This window comes from Peromyscus leucopus, chromosome 8b (genome assembly GCF_004664715.2).
Source record: "Peromyscus leucopus breed LL Stock chromosome 8b, UCI_PerLeu_2.1, whole genome shotgun sequence".
NCBI classification, from domain to species: Eukaryota; Metazoa; Chordata; class Mammalia; order Rodentia; family Cricetidae; genus Peromyscus; species Peromyscus leucopus.
In genome coordinates this window covers 85,787,339-85,808,341 of record NC_051086.1, presented here as the reverse complement: position 1 = coordinate 85,808,341, position 21,003 = coordinate 85,787,339, and the positions used below count along the sequence as shown (strand labels likewise).

Genomic DNA, 21,003 nt, shown 5'->3' with positions numbered 1-21,003 from the left:
CTTGGGTTTGCTTTGTGTTCATGGACAGGTGACGTTCCCTTCTGTAGCCTTTTGTAGTTCACAAAGAGCTTCTCCCTATCTGAGATATATTATTTATCCAGTTTCCCATCAAAGGTCAAATTAATGTTGAGTCTTCAACACTTGAGCACATCACTCAAGATGCAAGGCACATCTCCACGGAAGCTTCCCTCCCGGGCAGGCTTTTCTAGCCACTTAGCTGTTCTACATCAAAAGGTAATGGTTTCCTCACTCCAGACCCTCAATACACCAGGTCTTAGACAGTGTAAAAGGGTTAACATCCGTGCTGGGCGGTGGTGGCACACGCCTTTAATCCTAGCACTTGGGAGGCAGAGCCAGGTGGATCTTTGTGAGTTCAAGGCCAGCCTGGTCTACAGAGCAAGATCCAGGACAGGCTCCAAAACCGCACAGAGAAACCCTGTCTCGAAAAACCAAAAAAAAAAAGTAACAAACTCGAAAAACACATGTACATTTATTTATTTTCCCTCCCAGTTTTTAGTTTTACTCTCTGCCTTTTCAAACATGACAATTTAAACATCCCAGCACTTGGGAGGCAGAGGCAGGAGGATCATTGCAAGTTCAAAGCCAGCCAGGACTACTTAGTAAGCTCCTATCAAAAGAAAAAAAAAGTACTTATCATATAAATTACATGACTTTTCTACTTCCCCCAACCCTGGCTGGAGCCTGCTGTGATCACCCCCATTTTCTACAGAGCCCAGGAGAAAATGACCGGTGGCTCTAAAGATGTCACTTTCGTTACAAGTCACCCAGTTACCAATCTGCTTTTCACACATGTGGCAATTTGAAGACTTCTTCCCAAAGTGGGAGCTGAACTGAGGGCTTGCTGGGTTCTGGCGGACGACCTGCTGCCACTTTTTCTAACCCAAAAGGTACCATTCTATTTGGAAAATAGTCCATTTTAGAAAAAGATACTTTTGCACTATTATTTCCAAGATGACTAGATGTACAAAAGGAGAAGTTACAATCTGCTGAGAAAATTGCAAAATAATTTCTAACTCTACTTACTGTAATTTGACAATTCCCTTAAAAGTCTAGAAAATGAATGACTGTGAGCTGTCTCAAACCCATTATCCTAACTGGAACCCTTTCGAGTCACACAAAAGTACATGTAGTACAGACACTCTTCCTAGTAAATCACGGAACAGTGTGCCTATAAAGTGTAAGTCACCGAGCAAATAAAGAGGTTCGTCTCAAATACCTTCGGCATCTCCAACAGCATATGTGCATAAGATCTGGAGACTAGCACGTGTCGACACACCTACAAAATGAAATGATGGAGCCGGGCGGTGGTGGTACACGCCTTTAATCCCAGCACTGGAAGGCAGAGGCAGGCGAATCTCTGCTCAGAGTTTGAGGCCAGCTTGGTCTACAGATCGAGTTCCAGGACAGGCTCCAAAGCTACACAGAGAAAGCCTGTCTCGAAAAACTAAAAAAAAATGAAGTGATGGGCAACGCACCTTCAAGAGAGGCAGAGTCATGAAAAGCAGAGGGCAGAGGCACTGGTCATCTGGTTGGGTTTCGTGCCAAGTTTTTTGTTTTCCACGTTACTGTTGTCTTGCAAATCCCCTGGGCAGAATGGCATGTACCTATAGTCTCAGTGGCTCAGAAGGCAGAGAGGGAGACTTTCTTGGCTCCAGAAGTTCAAGGATACTCTGGGAGCAACTTGCTGAAGTGACAAGAGAGAGAAGGCTGGAGAGATAACTCAGCTGTTAGGAGCACTGGCTGCTCTTCCAGAGGACCCAGGTTCAATTCCCACCACCCACATGGCAGCTCACAACTGTCCTTAACTTCCATTCTAGAGGACCCAGCACCCTTTTCTGGTCTCCGTGGGCCAGACAGGGATGCAGTACATATACATACAGGCAGAACATTCATACAGACAAAATATAAAATGAGGGAGAGAGTGAGAGGAGTGGGAGAGAAGACCCTGTCTGGGGAAAAAAAGGGGATACAACCTCTGCATTTGACCCACACATTTTGGTAGCCTCTCATTAACAGAAGTTTGTGTAGTAGGGATGCAAGTCAAACGGATGAGGGAGGGCATCAGAGCAAGGGAAGCCAGCTGAAGGCGTACCTAGTGCAGCAGGAAGTCATCTGCACCTGGACAATTAAGGGCCAAGGCCCGACTCCCTCTGTATTTAAAATCCACAGTGCTGACTCTTCATTAAATTTAGATGAGTCTCATGGTAGGTTTTCTGTAATTACCAACAGCTTGCATTACCAGCTCAGGAGAGGGCTCTGTCAATGAAGAGATCCAGTTTCCTAAGTGCTGCCTCCCAGATACGCCCACCCTGTGTGTGTGTGTGTGTGTGTGTGTGTGTGTGTGTGTGTGTGTGTGTGTGGCCAACGGCTAAGGACTCCTCAGAAGTAGTAAGAAAGGAGCACTTTCTCCCTTTAAGAGCCAGGTTTCTGACTCCCAGACCACTGGGGGAGAAAAGGTAAGCAGCAAAAGCGGACCCCTGACTTAAACTCCGGGGCTGGAGATGTAACTCAGTGGAGGAGCTCTTGCCCAGCAGGAGCCCTGCCCTACATTTACTCCTCAGCATCGCAACAGTTCGGGGTGAAGGAGGCTGGTTCCTGGTTCCGGCGACAGGGCTCTGCTGCAACCATGTCACCTACTACCAGCTTTCGCACATACACTGTGATGCCTCTAGAACGGTCTTTCTGAAAGCAACGGTTCGTCTTTACTGCCTTTGGCAAAACTGGAAAGGGGAGACTAAGCCAGAGCACACTCCTGAGCAGGGCTCACCATCACACAACACAAGCTGCCCAAGGGTGGGTCCTAGGCCAGCTGGAGGCTGCCACAGCAGGTGGGTGGACTCAAGCAGGAAAGGGCAGGCTGAAGCCCCAAGACTCTGAGGAAGGAGTAGGTGCCACTGGCCAACGTCCCACCACTGGGAGCACCAGGCCTCCTGGTCCTCTCTGACTCAGGCAAGAATTACAACACCGCCAGAAAAGCCGTGAGCAGAGTGATGAAGAATGAAGAAGAAAGGTAAACAGGAAGACAGAGAAGAGGAGAAGGAAGAAGAAAGAACCCAAGAGAACCCAAAAGAAGCCCTATGAGAAGTCAGAGGGACAATCTTTTTTGTCAAGAGAAAAACTGAGGAAGCCAGGAAAGAGAAAATACCCTGAGGCCCTGGCCAGGGGCCAAGCTCACGTGACACTGTCTCCACAAAGTCGCTAAGGTTTGAGCTACAGGGGCCAGTGGCCAGGTGTTCAAGGACAGGTGCACCTAGCCTCGCCTCGCTAGGAAGTGGACCTCTTCTCAGGTCTCCCTGTTTCACCAACAGTGTTTTCACTCCTGGAACCAAGCCCAGAAGGGAAAACAGCTGGTTACTTACTAGACATAAAAAAAGTAACAAAAATACTAAAAAACAAATTGAAACTCTGAAATATACGTAAGTATTTTCTTAAAGTTAAAAAGAAGGGGAAGGAGAAAATGGAGGGAAAACTGATACACTGATTTATAAGCTATTAGTTTGGGAGAAAAAAATCTACTTAACCATTTTGGAATTAAGAACTCAGGCTTAATGCTCTCCCAGGTATCCAAACACTTGCCCTCAGACTCTTCAAAGACACCTGCACCTCAGCACTTGGAAGGTAGAGGCAGGAGATCCAGAGTTCAGGGTCACCCTCAGCTAGATAGAGTTCAAAGTCTTTGCAGGCTACATGAGTGTAGAACCCCCTGAAGACTAGAGCTGCGGGGTGGCCTAGTGGTCACAGCACTGCCTTCAGATCACTGAAGGCTGACTCCTACGAGTCATTCCATCAACACAGCCACTAACGTGAAGTGTCATCAGTCAGTCCTGTGGAACTGCTGGATAACCAACCCACCTAACCCAAGGCAGGAATAATCTGTTAGAGCCCTTTAACAAGCCTCAAAGACCCGGCTTGAAATCACCGCAGTAGTTACATATTAGATGACACTTTACTTTTTCTGTTTTTTTTTTTTTTTTTTTTTTTTTTTTTTTTTTTTTTTTTGGATACAGGGGCTCACTGTGTCTCTTGACTGGTGACTGGCCTCAAACTCACAGCAATCCTTCTGCCTCAGTCTCTCTAGTGCTGAGATTACAGTAAAAAAACATCATGTCTAAAGACAGTTTCTGGTTCTTTGCCTGTCTGTCAGGGTGCTTCCCTGCTATGGGATGTTCTGTATGCAGTGAAAATGTGTTGCTATGATTGATTGATAAATAAAGCGATGATTGGCTAGTAGCCAGGCAGGCGGGACAAACAGAGAGGAGAATTCTGGGAAGAGGAAGGCTGAGTTAGGAGAGGCTGCCAGCCACAGCTGAGAAGCAGATGTTTAAGATATTGGTAGGCCACAAGCCACATGGCAACTTACAGATTAATAGAAATGGGTTAATTTAAGATATAAGAACTAGATAGCAAGAAGCCTGCCACAGCCATACAGTTTATAAGTGATATAAGTCTCTCTGTGTTTACTTGGCTGCAGGACTGGTGGGTGAGAGAGATTTGTCCTGACTGTGGGCCAGGCAGGACCAGGAAAACATCAACTGCACTTCCCTCCTCCATCCCTCAGTCCAGCATCACACTTTGGAAGAGGCTGACGTGGCCCTAAGAGGTGAAAGTGAAGCCTAAGGCCCGAACCCAGGTACCAGCCCCTCGACACACTGCAGACTACATTAGAACTAGGAAATGGGCCGGATGGTGACGCACACACCTTTCTTTAATCCCAGCACTCAGGAGGCAGAGGCAGGTGGATCTCTGTGAGTTTAAGGCCAGCCTGGTCTACAGAATGAGACCTACAGGACGGCTAGATCTGTTACACAGAGAAACCCTGTCTCAAAAAAAAAAAAAAAAAAAAAAGACTCGGAAATGGAACCTTCTGGTTTCTCCTTTAAATATCAACTTAAGCCTTTGTATAAGTGAGCTCCTAAAACAGAAACAGGAGACTAAAAATACATCGTCTCTCCTCAGCATGCCATGCACCACCCATGTCACCCAGCACTCACGGAGCCACAGGGTGCCTGCCGCGTGTTCACTCATCGGTGGAGTGCAAGGCCGGGGCACCCCACTACAGCACTGAGGGAGGAGGCCCAGGGTGAGGAGGAGCCGGTGTCAGCTGCAGATACCACGCGCTTACAGGCCACAGCAGCCAAGCTCAGAAATAGTTAAAGCTGCAGACTCTCCAGTATTCCTTCAAAGCGATGGATCAAAACAGAAAAAGTTCAATTTTAATTTTTAAAGATTAACACCTGAGCATCATAAACTCATGCAATCCTTTGGAGGAGCCCCTTGACCGTTGCCCCAAGAAATGCTCAGCCCTGGGCTTACAATGCTGGCTGCCAAAACACCTCTGCTGCCTAAAGCAGCAGCCGTGTGGTGGGTCTTTTTCCTTCTCTAAGATTTTTGGGACCACAAACCAGATCTCCCGAAATAAAATTCACTTCAGACTATTAGGCCTCCTAGGAACACACTCTCAATCACAGTCAAAGCCTAAGACAAAGCCAAGTCGAACAAATGAGTTTGGTCTCTGACTCAGAGCATGATCAATAGTCATTTCTGCTGGGAGTTTTAGCCTTAAAAAAAATTAATGTTCCTGCTTTACTTAACCTCCCCACCAGGATCGAACAGTACTCACCCTATTCCTGCAGGCTTTGGTCTACCCTGGGAAATTAGAACAAAGCAACTCCTTCCCCTGGGGTTTCTACACTACCCTGACTATTTTCCACTCGGATCTCACGTCTGAACTTCTCTGGGGCCGCAGCTCCCCTCTCCCTGAGGACAGCTCCTCCGCGTGGGTTCCAGAGGGCGGGTGCTGGGCTTTCTGACTCTGTAGAGGGCATGAGGTAGATGGAGACCCAGAGGTACATCAAATTAGTAAGTGATTGGGTGGGTACTGCTCAACGTTTCTCCGCTCTGCCTGTGTAGGGATCGGCAACTGGTGCTCTCCAGTTCGCCCAGAAGTAGAGGCAAGGGCCAATGCATGTTCAGCTTGTGCTAGGTCCTGGGTTCAATCTTGGTACACTCCCCTAAGTGAGTCGCTGTTGTGAAACGGCATCCAAAAAGTCTTTTTTTTTTTTTTTTTTTTTTTCGAGACAGGGTTTCTCTGTAACCCTGGCTGTCCTGGAACTTGCTCTGTAGACCTCGAACTCAGAGATCCTCCTGCCTCCCCTGTGCTGGATTAAAGGCATGCGCCACCACCGCCCAGCCCAAAAAGTGATTTCTCACAAGCATCTGACACTGAGGACACCAAGGTGGCTCCTGGGTCCCGGCGGGCGGCATTCCCACCATTTTAACTCTAGGGAAACAGTAAGGCAGGCAGAAGGAGATACTCAGTCAGCTGATGAGTTTCGCGGTGGAGCCAGCCTGTGGTGACCGTCTGCTCATTCCTGCTGACGAATCAGCTGCAGTCACAGCTGACCCTCTGGACAGCTTTCACCTCAGCCACACCGATACTGGCCTTTGCCTATTTAGTACCATTGAGTCAATTCAAACCCTGGCAGGAGGACACACTCCTGGCTTTTTATTTGGTATCATTAAGCACATGCACCTCTCCTCTCCTCAACCCCTTCCCCCACCCCCACCTGATATCCATAAGGCGTTTCCACATAGTCTACCTTACACAAACATCTGCATGCCTGATTAAGTCTGCCAGAGGGTCTGTTTTAAAATTTGCCTAGTTCTGCCTAGGTCTAGCAGACAGTCTCACAAGGATATCATGTGCCAGGATATCGCCTGCTCTCTATTGAGCTTTCCATCATAATTAAGATGTTTTCTATTGGTTTTCATGATCAGGCCCCACACAGAGTAAATCCCAGAGGGGTTCTCCTTGGGGGCCATATGACCCCTCCTTCTTGGCTCTGCCTCCAACGCTAACGACCCACCCCATTATTTGCGCTGCAGGTTTCTAGTGCAAGGCAGCCCAACTACTCAACCTCACACATAAGTTTGTAGACACTCAAGCCTTTCTCAGTGTCAGCTTCCACTAAAACTTCCAAGGCACCCACCAAGTCACACAGGTCCCTGGTTATCTATGTCCACATCTTCTTCTGTGTTCTCTTCTGTGTCACTGAAATACACGCTTGGAGGCCTTTTTTTTTTTTTTTTTTTTTTTTTTGAGATAGGGTTTCTCTGTATAGTCCTGGCTGTCTTAAAACTGCTTTGTAGCCCAGGCTGGCCTCGAACTCAGAGAGATCCGCCTGCCTCTGCCTCCCGAGTGCTGGTATTAAAGGTGTGCGCCACCACGCCAGGCCCTTGAGGCCTTCTTAACCAGACTTGCAAGTCTCCCAGAAAACTCACATCCTGATCTTCAGGAGACACCTCCTCTCCTCTCAGGCTAGGGATACAGGCAGTAGCTTAGCATCCCCAAGAGCCCTGGGCCAACCCCATGCTAGGGATACAGTCAGAGGTACCACTGCTTAGCATCCCCAAGAGCCCTGGGCCAACCCCATGCTAGGGATACAGTCAGAGGTACCACTGCTTAGCATCCCCAAGAGCCCTGGCCAACCCCACTGTCCTAGTGTCACTTCTGTTGCTATGACAAAATACCCTGACCAAAAGCAACACAGGAGAAGGTCTCCTTGGCCTGCAATTCCACATCGTGGGCTATCACTGAGTAAGGTCAAGGCAAGAACTTGATGTCAGGCCTGCTCCCTATTCACATAGCATACCTCCAACTAAGAAACTCACTTCCCAATCAAAGGAGGACAGCAGGAACCATGGAGGATGCTGCTTGCTGGCTAGCATACAGATGTATACTCAATTGTATTGCTCAAATTCACCTACTTAGGTAGTGGAGCCGCCCACAGTGGGCTGGGCCCTCCTATCAATTAACAGTCAAGACAACGCCACACAGATATGCCCACAGAACATTCTGATCTAGACAATTCTTCAACTGAGATTCTCTTCCAAAATATTTCTACCTTGCATCAAGCTGGCAAAGTTAACTAAAACACTCAGTTGCCCTCCCAGGCCCCACACAAGAGGAATACCTCTTCTCTGGCATCTGAGGCCCTGGTTGAGACAGAGTCCCTTTCTTCCATGCAGATAGTATATCACACCAATTCTCTCTTCTAAATCATAAAGCTGTGGATGGAATTTACCCACCATCTTGGTCAGAGTCTGGGGAAGATGGAAGTTTCTGTTTCCCTGGGGCATGAACACAGAGACCCAGACGCAGAGCTGTGGGCTCTGGCAGCCGGGCACTCCCCAGTTCATCTGAAGTGGGTCTGAGGAAGAAAGCGAGTCAGCCAAGGTGAACTGCCAGTCTGCACACAGCTGTGGTCTCTTCAGCAGGGAGGCTCTTGCCCCCAGGAAGCAACCACAGTTCCGTCCCACAACTTCCTGGAGCCCTCTTTACTGCCCACCTGGCACGATGCTTTGGCAGTACCCGTGGCTACAAGCAAATATGTGCCCAACAGATTACCCTCCTACACACACTGGCAAAGCACTGGCTCATGCAAGTGAAGAGGGAGAGAGAGAGACATGAGCAGCCAAGGCCTCTGCGGAGGAGATCCGGCGTCCTGACCACAGGCCACACACAAGTCACTAACCTAGAGGTCAGCTTCTGGTGGCATGCACATGAGCAAGGGGAAGACGCTGCTTGAGGCTAAGTGCAGGAACCCTGTTCAGACAAGGGCCCACCCTTAATCCGACCCTTGCGATGGGGCAGGCCAATGTCTCTGAAATCTGAACAGAGGAATGGAAAGTGTTTCCTCTGAACCAGGTGCTTCCTCTAAACCTACCCGGTAGCTCCCAAGATGGGCTGCTGCAGACTCTCCCTGCCTCTCTCCTCCTGTCCTCAGTTATTCGGCTTTAAAAATTACTCCAACTTGCCCGGTTGGTGGTGGCAGTGGCGCTCACCTTTAATCCCAGCACTCGGGAGGCAGAGGCAGGCGGATCTCTGTGAGTTCGAGGCCAGCCTGGTCTACAGAGTGAGATCTAGGACAGGTACCAAAACTGCACAGAGAAACCCTGTCTCGAAAAACCAACAACAACAACAAAAATTACACGACTTCTTCAATAAGCCCAAACTGTGAAGCGCGTTCCTCAGCTGAGCTGCCCACTTTCCGGTGTACTCTGACTCAGTCACTCTCACTCACCAGGAGTTTCAGAAGCCTGGACAATGGCAGATACTGTGCTAGGCACCTAATAGAGAGTAAATCAACAAGTCTTGTGAATATTAACTATATAAACGTGCCACATTTGTTTATGCTGCAGAATACTACTTTAACTGTATAAAGGTGTGTTACATTTGGTTTGCTGCATGTGTTTAATTATGTACAGATGTGTTGCATTTGTTTCACCTCACCAGCCTAAGGCACCTGATTGGTCTAATAAAGAGCTGAACGGCCAATAGCTAGGCAAGAGAGGGATGGGCGGGGCTGGCAGGCAGAGAGAACAAGTAGGAAGAGAAATCTAGAATGAGCGAGAGAATGAGGAGAGAACAAGGCAGATGCTCAGGGCCAGAAGCCAGCCAGCAGACACAGAGTAGGACCTACGAAGACGACAAAATGTAGATGAAGAGAGACAGGGTAAGTTAGAAGAGCTAGCAAGAAACAAACATAAGAGAAGGCCGAGCATTCATAACTACTAAGTCTCTGTGTCATGATAACTACTAAGTCTCTGTGTCATGATAACTACTAAGTCTCTGTGTCATGATAACTACTAAGTCTCTGTGTCATGATCTGGGAGCTGGTTGGTGCCCTCGCCCCAAAAAAGCCAGGTACACACAAGGTCTCTCTCTGCCCTCCTGGGGAGAAGGGGAAAGCCGGTGTTTATTAAAGAATACAGAATAACAGCCTGTGATAGTCTCTATAAAAAGGGGAAGTGAGCGGTATGTTAAGCCCTGAGGACGGCTCAGTACCCGAATGTCCAACTCCCTTCCAGCCGGGGTGGGAAAGAGGCCAGCACCCCTAAGTAGCACTAGGAGACAGAGGCCCAGGCTGAAGGAGGCAAGAGGATTAAATCACATGCTCAGAATGGAATCTTAACTAGTCTTTCACAGGTTGCACAGAGACATCACATGAGCGTGTCAGGATTTTTTTTTTTTTTCATTTATTACATTTTTTTTTTTTTTTTTTTTTTTTTTTAATTTTTCGAGACAGGGTTTCTCTGTGTAGCTTTGCGCCTTTCCTGGGACTCACTTGGTAGCCCAGGCTGGCCTCGAACTCACAGAGATCCGCCTGGCTCTGCCTCCCGAGTGCTGGGATTAAAGGCGTGCGCCACCACCGCCCGGCCCATTTATTACATTTTTATCTATTTATTGTGTAGAGGTCAGAGGACAACTTGAGAATCGGTTCTTTCCTTCCACCATGTCAGGCCGGGGACTGAACTCGGGCCATCAGACTTGACCTGCTGAGCCATCCCAGCAGCCCCTGTGGGTTTTTTAAAAGATTACTCTGCTGTATACAGTCAACAGATTGGAAAGGAGTATTAGGAGCCGCAGGCAGTCAGTGCAGAGTCGCTGCAGTCTTTCAAACAAAAACAGCCATCTGACAGTGGAGGCAGCGCAGCCAGAGGGAAGAGGCTCGCCCAAGAGATGCAGACATCAACAGCACACAGCAAGGGAACGGCGAGCCGCAGGGAGTCCAGCTCGTCGCCACGAGGAGAAACGCCCATGGCCCCCAGCAGGAGGCCGGCTCTGGAGGCCCTGCAGCTTGACAGTACCCCTCCGTGGCACCTGACTCTCAGAGAATGTCTACATAAATTTAAGGCCAATCTCCAAGTCCCTGAAACTGCCGTCCATGTCAAATGTTTATCAACCGACCAATTTACTGTGCCCTGGGGATAAAGAAGTGCCCAGACATCCAGTGCCCTCTGCAGCTGTCACTTCCCAGCCCCTGGGTGTCATCTTGGAACAGCCTCTAAATCTCACAGTAGTGTACCCAAGTCCCACGGCTGGGGTCATCCTGCTGTCTGAAGCCTTCAGACAACCCGCTTCCTCTGCCTCTCCACCTCTCAGGGCACAGTGAAGAAGCAGCTCAGGGGTTCAGGAGACACTACAGCACCAACTCCAACTCTTCTGAGTCTCTGAGACCAGCACTGAAGACCCTACACCCCACTCAGTGGTCCTCCCTTCCACCACACAATCAATGCACTGAGCTCAGGAAATACACTTACATTTGCTGCCCTGATTAATTACGTTGGAGGCTGGAGAGATGGCTCAGCCATTAAAGGTTAGACTCCCAACCAAAATAAAAAGTAGTCCCGTTGGATTCTTTGCTTAATGCCATGGCTGATGTTTCTGGTCTCAGCGTTTCTGTGGTGTTGAGGACTAAACTCTGCCCCTTGCACATGCTAAGCGCACTCCCAGCCAAGACTGGGATTTGCACTGCCTAATATGACCACATAGAACTAGTGAAGCTAAAAGTACTTAAAATTGAATAAACTGAAGCTTCAGTTTCTCCGTCGCTAATTACCACCTTCCCAATGGTCATCATATATGGTAAGTGGCAACCATTGGAGAGCCCAGGCCCAGAATATTTCTAACTTTACAGATGAATGGTGGCCCACGGGGGCACTGCTAGAGAGTTACCTGCATGATAAATTTGAATTGTCCCTTTAAAAATAAAATACAAAAGCAGGAGTTTATCATTTATAACTCATTATGTGGACCAGGAGGGCCTCAAATTCACAGAGATGCTCCTGTCTCTGCCCCCAAGTGCTCATATTATAGGCATACACCACCAAGCCCATCTAGTATCTTTTTTTCTCTTTTCCGACTGTATTTATATTTTAAGTGTATGAGTGTTTTGTTTGCAGGTATGTGCACCATTGCATACCCAGTACTGGAAGATTCTAGAAGAGGGTTTTGGATCCTCTGGAACTGGAAGCCACCTGTCGGTACTGGGAACTGAACCCAGGTCCTCGGCAACAGCAGTTGCTCTTAACCATGGAGCCATCTCTCTAGCCCTTTACTCGTCCCAGCCAAGGCTACAAAGATTTCCAAGAAGTTTTCATTTTGGATTGTGAATTTCAACACCAGGGACATTTCTCTCTGATCACACCTATCACATGAGTTTTCAGTTTAAAGATACACATACCGAGTGACTGAAAATCCACCAAGATGCTCCAGTGTGAAACCATCTGAGAAAGAGATGAGAAAAATGCAGCCAGCGTGACCGGCAGCCCCCCCCCCCCCCCCCCCCCCCCGCCTCTAGTCCCAACACCGGGGAGTAGGAGGCAGCGGGATCAGGAGTTCAGGCCTTCTTCAGCAACATACAGAATTCAAGGGCAGTTTACGATGCTTAGGATCCTATTTCAAGCTGGATGGTGGTGCACTCCTTTAATCCCAGAACAGAGGCAGAGGCAGGAGGATCTCTGTGAGTTTGAGGCCAGCCTGATCTACAGAGTAAGTTCCAGGACAGCCAGGGCTACACAACAAAACCCTATCTCAAAACAAAACAAAACAAACAAAATCCTATTTCAAACGGGAAAAAGAAAAAAAAAAGGTATTGAATCTACATGATGAGTGGCCAGGTTCTACTATGTTATCTTTCTTCTTCTTCTTCTCTGAGACAGGGTTTCTGTGTGTAGTTTTGGTGCCTGTCCTGGATCTCGCTCTGTAAACCAGGCTGGCCTCAAACTCACAGAGATCCATCTGGCTCTGCCTCTCGAGTGCTGAGATTAAAGGTGTGTGCCACCACCGCCCGGCCCTATTATATTATCTTTTACACAGTGTATTTATTTTTTTTCCAAGCTAAAAGACTCCAAAAGCTAATTCAATGATATACAAATTTGGCCATACTGAACACTTTCTAGGAAAACATAAACTATCACATGGTTGGGTTTATACTATTTTATTACTGACCATACCAAATCAAAGAACAAAGCAATGGACTTCATGATCCTAGGGTACAGCTGTCCTTATGAATACCAAAGCACGACACCAACTCCTACTAGAGATGGGGCTTGGACAGGTACTACACACATCAGCAACATCTGGCCACCTAATAATGAAGTCACTGGTTTCTGGTGCCTATTAAGGGAAAAACAACCACCACCTACTTCCCACATCCAATACTAACGCAGACATGAGGCCAGAAGGCTGGTGGGCAATACCACTTGTGCCCCGCCTGACGGCCTGGGTTCAACTTCCAGGACCCACATGGGGGGAGGGGAAAACCAACTCCCAAAAGCTGTCATCTGACCTCCACACGTCAGCTTTGGCGCGCACACGCGCGCACACACACAAATTAATAAATGTAGTTTTATTTTTTTAACCAGACACTAACACCAGCTTCCAGTTCAGCTGGCTCCGTACCAAGCACTGGGTCTGAGGCAGGGCCTCCTGCAGGCAGGGCTGGCTCTCCCCAGAAGCAGGTGCACTGCAGAAATCCACCCGAGCTGCCTGAGAATGCCTCAGAGAACCTGCAAGGCAGCCAGCCAGCCACCTTTACCTGGACTGTGTCGGGTCAAGTTTCCCACTGCTGAGTCAGCAAACCCTTATTCACGGCTCTTTGTGTCCAATCCAGGAACGGCCCTCAGGGGTCACTCAGTCTCCCAAGCACAGGAGGCCCAAGAGGTTAAGAAACTTCCCAAGGCCTCTCAAGAGCTGCCTGGCTCCGGAGGCCCCGCTACTCTGTCCCAAGCTAGGCACACGCACAGGCTACGCCGGCCATCATGTGTCTCTACCCCTGTCAGCACTGTCACACTGCCCACCGGTCACTCCCTCTCCTACAATACTCTTCTCCTTCCCAGAGCCCTGTTCCTCCCCTTCAGAGAGACTTCACACTCCCTACCGTTTGGGATGTATGATACATTCAGTACATCTGCTGGCCCGTCTATTGTCTAGACCACAGAAGGTGCCATGGGCAGGTGGGGACCACATCTGTTTCGCTCCCCGTCAGATTCCCGGTGCCAAGCACAGTGCTCGGGACCAGGAAAAACTCACACGCGTGGTGACCGACAACCACTGCTCAGTCAGTCCTTTCAATAGGGCATTGCGTTTTTTAAATTCTCTACTTCCAACCCAAATAATAAATACGAACATTTTTAGGAATACTGCTTAAAAGACAGCATTGAGTGTAAGAATGGACCAAGAATTGGGTAAGAGCTAGGTGGTGGTGGCACACACCTTTGATCCCAGCACTAGGGAGGCAGTGGCAGGTGAATCTCTATGAGTTCAAGGCCAGCCTAGTCTACAGAGTGAGTTCCAGGACAGCTAGGGCCACACAAGAGAAATCTTGTCTCAAAACCAAAAAGAAAAAAGAAAAAACAAAGAAAGGAAAGAATTGGGTAAGAGAGTAAACCAGCTTATGCAAGCTTTAAATAGCAAAGGGGAACCAACACTGATTCTGACAGACCTCTTGCAGATGCCAACAGTGGCTTTGACCCTAAATAAGATTAGGACTGAAGCCAGCTCCTCACCCTATGCCATTCTCAACTGTGAGGATAGCTGGGGGGGAGAGCTGGGGGTTAGGGGGTGATAGCTGGGGGTGATAGCTGGGGAGTCAGAGCTGGGGGGTCAGAGCTGGGGGTGAGAGCTGGGGGGAGAGAGCTGGGGAGAGAGCTGGGGGTGAGAGCTGGGGGTGAGAGCTGGGGTGAGAGCTAGGGAGGGATAGCTGGGGGGTGAGAGCTGGGGGTGAGAGCTGGGGGGTGAGAGCTGGGGGGAGAGAGCTGGGGAGAGAGCTGGGGGGAGAGAGCTGGGGGAGAGAGCTGGGGGGTGAGAGCTGGGGGGAGAGCTGGGGGGAGAGAGCTGGGGGGTGAGAGCTGGGGGTGAGAGCTGGGGGTGAGAGCTGGGGGGTGAGAGCTGGGGGGTGAGAGCTGGGGGGGTGAGAGCTGGGGGGTGAGAGCTGGGGGGTGAGAGCTGGGGGGTGAGAGCTGGGGGGTGAGAGCTGGGGGGTGAGAGCTGGGGGGGAGAGCTGGGGGGGAGAGCTTGGGGGGGAGAGCTGGGGGAGAGAGAGCTGGGGGGAGAGAGCTGGGGGGGAGAGCTGGGGGGGAGAGCTGGGGGGGAGAGCTGGGGGGGAGAGCTGGGGGGGAGAGCTGGGGGGGAGAGCTGGGGAGCGCCAGGGGTCTCAGTCCAACAGTCTCCCAGGAGAAAGCTCTGAGAACCAATGTTCCAGGCAAATCCAGCAGACAGAGTCACTTGATTGCTTCAAAGCCCACCTGAGTCTCCCATCCTGTGAGATTCCACAGAAGAGGCCATGTTCTCTTCTCAATAGTCCCATTTATGCTCAGTGACCTGCTACTGGCTTTGTTCACCAAAGAAAAACCCTTCCTTTCAAGGACTTAACTCCCCTCTAACTTCAGTAGGAGTTACCTTTAAGCTTAACCAAGTTGTCCCAAGTCACTCAGATTTGAACAAGTACAGGCCGGAAGGCTCTGACCTCAGAGGGGAGGACTCTCCCCTTTCAGCTGGGGAAAGCTCCCGGGGCACAGGGCTTGAAAGGGTTCCCGAATGGGGTGAGACGCACATGACCATAACCACAGAACTCACGCTGGAGCAGCACAAGGCTGGGCTCCATCCCTGCTGTCAGATTCTGACTTCGTCCTGGGATCTTGCCATCATTAGTTAACCTCTTTGAACTTCAGTCTTTTCATAGCCAGGCTGAGTGGCGCACGCCTTTAATCCCAGCACTCAGAAGGCAGAGACAAGAGGACCTCTCTGAGATCAAAGACAGCCTGGTCTGTGTACCAAAATCCAGGACATCCAGAACTACATAGACCCTGTCTCACACCCCCTCCCAAAAACAAACAAACCCAGAATGTTTGAAAGTTTGAACCAGGTACAAGTTTAGACCCCAGCCACAGCAATTCTCCCTAAATTATAACCAGTCCCATTGTTACCAAGTGTTAATTGTTTCCTACTTTTCTTTTTAAGACAGGGTCTCACTATGTAGCCTTGGCTATAATGGAATTTGCTATGTAGCCCAGGCTGGCCTCAAACTCATAAGACATCTACCTGCCTCTGCCTACCAAGTGCTGTTTTCTACTTTTCAAAACACTGTCACAGCCAGGCACGCCTTTAATCCCAGCACTCGGGAGGCAGAGGCAGGCGGATCTCTGTGAGTTCCAGGCCAGCCTGGGCTACATAGTGAGTTCCAGGAAAGGCGCAAAGCTACACAGAGAAACCCTGTCTTGAAAATCCAAAAAAAAACACTGTCACAGATATCCAAGTGAGACTCTGAAAGTCTTGAATGAGATTCTCAAATGATAGGACACACCTGTAATCCCAGGACATGCCTGTAATCCCAGCTACTCTAGAAACAAAAGCAAAATCAAGGCCAGCCTGGGCTATGACATGAAACCTAATCTCCAAAACAAAAAGTTCTGAATGAAGTAATTCCTTTCAACCTCAGAACACCTCAGCTCCTTGGGTTCGTAAACTCATGGACCGTGAGACTGTGTTGGGGCTCGAGGCAAGGGGACTAAGAAAGGAGGTCCTCAATCCGTGAGAACTTGACCTGGGTAAAGGTGTACCTAGGAATGCAGGGGTAACAGGTGCCAGCGCCAGGCCTTCCGCCAGGCCTCTAGGTGCTGCCAAGTGCAGGGCTCTGTTCACGTCCTCCAGCGCCACTCCAGAGCTTCTCCGCCCCGTGTCTTCTAGCATCCCTCTCATTAGCAGGGTCTCATTTCACGTTCTACCATCAGGACCAGAAAGAGTTTGGGAAGAAGGAACACCACAGAATCTCGAATATAATCTCAAGTCACTTTAAAACTGCCATGGAAGAGCACATCAGTACAGAGTTCCAGGCTTTACACACCGATCTTTATTTTAACTGGGGGATTTAAAGGTGACAAAGAACTTAATGAACAGACAGGACAAAGGGAGCTGACTGGCCATGGCTCATTAGTTCCTGAAATTAATGCTTCTCATGGGGACAACAGTCAGCTAAAGGACAGCACTCCGGGCAAACTAGAAACTGTCCCTCCAGTCCATGAGCCCAGGTCATGGGTTATCACCAGGACTCCGTGCCTACCGGATGCTCCAAAGCTCTACCCCAGAGCCACCTACAATTTAACTGTTCACTCTACCATTTGAGAACATCGACTGTTATGGGGGCTCACTGGATGCCACGCACGAGTGACCTCATTTAACCCTCCTAACTTCTGGTAAATAATGTCCTACCATCATCCATCTAAGCTAAGACTGCGGACAGTAAGACACACCAGTGCTTTATACACCAAAACACATTTCATGTGCCACTGTAAGACTCGATAAGTCTTTAGATGATTGTTGTTAGGGATGAGAAGACAATACAGATTGCACTGTCTTGGTATTGCAACACCATTGTGTCTACAGATGAAGAGACAGGTACAGAGACAGCAGTTCCCCCACGGTTGCAAAGCTGGAGAGCAGACGCACTGAGATGAATTCCCAGGAAGCCTGACCATCTCTCTCCAGAGTTCCTAAGGATCTCCCCAAAACTGCACCCAGCAGAGAGGTGGGACACAGTTGCTGACTGTTCGCTCCCACAGCACAGGAGCTCATTAGCTGGAGCCGTGTCCGCCCTGTCATACAGACGCTGCTCTAGATCAACTCTCATAAACTCCACCTGGCTCCCAGGAAAAGGAATGTGGTACGATGGGAAAGCACATCTTGGGATCAAACATCCCAATGTGGAAGGTCCAGCTCTGTCCAGTGAGCTTGTCGCCCTGGTTAAGTCACGGACAATCCTGAGCCCCTTCCCACCTCCATAAAAACAGGTGACCATCCCGCCCCCAGAGGAGGCTGCAGGACAAGACTGGGAAGCCATGGGTGGCAGAGCTAAACTTGAAAAAACGATCTTTGCAGTGAAGTCAACTTCTGCTCAGGGATAGAATCAAAGAACCCATCATCCCCTGTGACCTCAACAACTCCTAAGTGGGACTTAGAATGTATTAAAGGTCAAACAAGATAAAAGAAATATTTTAATTAATTTTTTAAGCGCATTAGTGTTTTTGTCATATGTTTCGGGTCACCTGGAACTGGACAGTTGTGAACTGCCATGTGGTTGCTGGGAATTGAACCCGGGTCCTCTGGAAGAGCAGCCAGTGCCATCTCTCTAGGGGCTGAACCATCTCTCTAGCCCAAGAAAGAATTCTTGAGGAGGAGAAAAACAAGAAAGGAAAGAAAAACTAGAGGCACCCAGAAGATAAGGGCAGTGTTCTTTAATGCTCTTCCTAGCATATCAGTGAGTCGACAGGAGAAAGGCAAAGAGACACCTAAAATCAAAAGACACTCGTCAACAGACACAAGGGCGAATTTAATTCATACTGAACCTGACACAGAACTGGTCTGTGAAGATTCAGTTTGATATCAAAGTAATCCACAGAGGAAGGATGTCTCCCTTTCTCTGTTTTTATTAAGCAACACTCTGTACATTTCTCCCCTTCTTCCTTCAAGAGCCTCAGAAAACAAGAGCTTTTGACTCGGAAGGAGCCCTTCCTTCCTCTCCCCCACTTCTATCATATCCACAAAGCCTCCAAGATGCTAGCCCACCACAGACTCACAATACAAAGTTACCAAATAAATACCCTTTCTTGACTCTAGGCAATTTCTTTGCTCATAAAACCCTCCAATTATTCATTCTATCTAAAGTGTAATCAAGCTGGAAATGTGGCTCAATTGGTGGAGGGCTTGCCTAGCATGCGCCGAGCCCTGGCTTTGATTCCCAGCACCACATAAACCTGGTGTGGTAATGTAGGCCTTCGATCCCAGCACTCAGGAATTGGCGGCAGAGGGATCAGAAGTTCAATGCCATCCTCAGCTAGGTAACAAGTTTGAGGCCAGCCTGGAATACAAGAGACCTTTTCTCAAAATACATACATATGTACATGCATGCACACATACATACCACACAGCCTAACCTCTGCTGCTTTTCCTAGCAGCAGACTAAGAACATAATCTCTAATAACACACAGTAGTATGTCTGGTATATGCTGTATCTCTTTTCTTATCACTCAGCCCAAACCACTCTTTAACTTGAACTTCCTCCTCATCTGTCCTTGGACAACCTGTCAGTGAACTCCATTACCACCATGTTCTGGTCTGGACCGCCTCGTTCATCTTCTCCTCTCCCGTAGATGAATGTGTGCAAGTGCAGCCCCCCAGACCCTCCACCACCCTCTCCAAGCCTTCATGTCCACTCCCAGAGGAGCTCAGGTAGCAAAGACATCAGCAAAACTCTGACTCTATCCTCTCTGCCTCAAGAGATTCACCTGTTTTGAAGACTCTGAAAGGCACTGAAATCCTTTAAGGGTTGGGAAAGGCTAACAGAAACGGCAATTTCCCCCGACCAGTACAAGATAAGCTCTCCCTGCATGCCATTCCAGTACAAAACTCAAACCCAGACCTTTCCAACTCCCTTCCCCAAGGGTCAAAGTTCACCTGTCCCTCCATTCTTCCTTATTATTTGCCACCTAAAAAAGTCACTGTTCTTCGAGTTTAATCTGGCTCTTGAGATGTCTGCTCTATATCCTTTGGGGAGAATAATCAAAATATTTGCAAGACTATTCCTCTCAATTGAGCTGGGGCGATGGTGTCAAGACATTTAGACCTCACACAGGAACAGGGCGCACAACCTGTGTGCTCAAGGATCCCACACTTTTCCTTCAACTCTAAAAAAGTATGTCCTCCCTACACAGTATCTATGAAATCTAATGACAAACTGCTCCTTAGCTCTGGGGGAAAAAAAAAAAAAAGCGAGGGTGTTTAACAGACTTTGCCCTTAAATTTGATGCCGTGTAACCATAACAACTGATGGTTTAGGTAACCATCAACCCACTGAGGGGCTAAGTTCTCCAAAAAATCCTTCTCAGTGGGGGTTAAACTCCCCTGCACTAACTCCCGCGCGGAGTCGGCGCTCTGGAGTGGCGTGTGGTGCAATGGAGCCGGCGGTTCCCGTCCCCGCCACGGTCCCCGGGTCTCCGCCGGCGCCACCATCATCCCCGCGCTCCCAGCGGGGCAGCTGGCGTTAGGCCTCAGCCCAATGTCACTTGTTAACCTTCCGATCTCCCCGGGTTTCGGTGCGCCGCCGCCTCCCTTCTAAAGCACACAAATCACCCCCTCGGTCCCCGGCGTCCGCCAGGAGTTGCAGAAAAACAAGCGAGGCGCCGACAGCCGCTGACAGATTCGCGCAAAAGTAACCGCGCTTCTCCACTCCCAAGCTTCTCCCACGGTGGCCGAGGGGGCGGCGGGAAGCCGAGGCCCCACGCACAGAAGTGACAAGTGTTTTCCTTCAGCGAGCTTGTGGATGCTGCTTCCCGGGACCTACACCGAGCCGGGGACGACGACGCTGGACTGGGACCCGCAGGCTGCACCTCTAGCCCCGGGGCGACCCCGCCCCGCCCGGCCACCAAGCAGGAAAGGGATCTCCCAGGGCCACCCGTGCCGGCGTCCCGAGCCCCAGCAGCGTGGAAGAGGCTGAACTGAGCCCCGCTGCGCCAACGGCTGCGGGAGCTGCGGGTACCCCGGCGCCGGGCCACCCCAGCCCGGGGCCTGCGCCGCCCGACGCTGCCTGCGCCGCCCCACCTGGCCCCGGGCGCGCTCACCCTGGATCCGCTGGCTGCCTCATCCTACTGCGCCGGCGCCCGTGCTCCGCGGCCGCCGCGGCTCCGGCTCGGGCTCTGGCTGGGCCGCCGTGCTGCCGCCCGCCCCCGGGCACCGGCCGCCCCGCCCCGCCGGCGGACCCGCCCCGCGGCCGCGGCCCCCACCACCAACCACAGGGCGGAGGGGGCGGAGCCAGCCGCGCACCAGACACGACCAATCCAGCCGGTGCCGCGCGCCTGCGAGAGGCCGCGGGGATCGGCCGGCGATTGGTCAGGGCTGTTAAAGGAGCTGCGGCGCGGCGGACAGGAGAGAAGCGGCAGCCCCGAGGTACAGCGCGTTACCTGGCCGAGTCCCAAGGGGCGGAGCAAAGAGTTTCTCTCTCCCAATGAGGCTGAGGCTCTTACCCCAGTTTTTTTTTTTTTTTTCATTACTTAATTTCCTCTTCCCCGCAATTTAGCAACAAGTGCCTCCAACCGGGAGGGAAACCGAGGTTACAAAAAATCTGGAGCTCTCTAGCTAGGCAGATT

General features: G+C 50.0%; 1 protein-coding gene across 2 annotated transcripts in view; it reads right to left on the bottom strand.

Annotated features, from left to right (window-relative positions):
* Positions 1–20,585, bottom strand: part of Tex2 (testis expressed 2) — a 121,107-nt gene extending 100,522 nt beyond the window's left edge. For both annotated transcript variants that reach the window (XM_028865195.2, XM_028865196.2), the window contains exon 1: positions 20,479–20,585. The gene's annotated coding sequence lies outside the window, so the exon portion shown is untranslated. The remainder of the gene's footprint in view (positions 1–20,478) is intronic.
* Between the last annotated feature and the right edge of the window lie 418 nt (positions 20,586–21,003).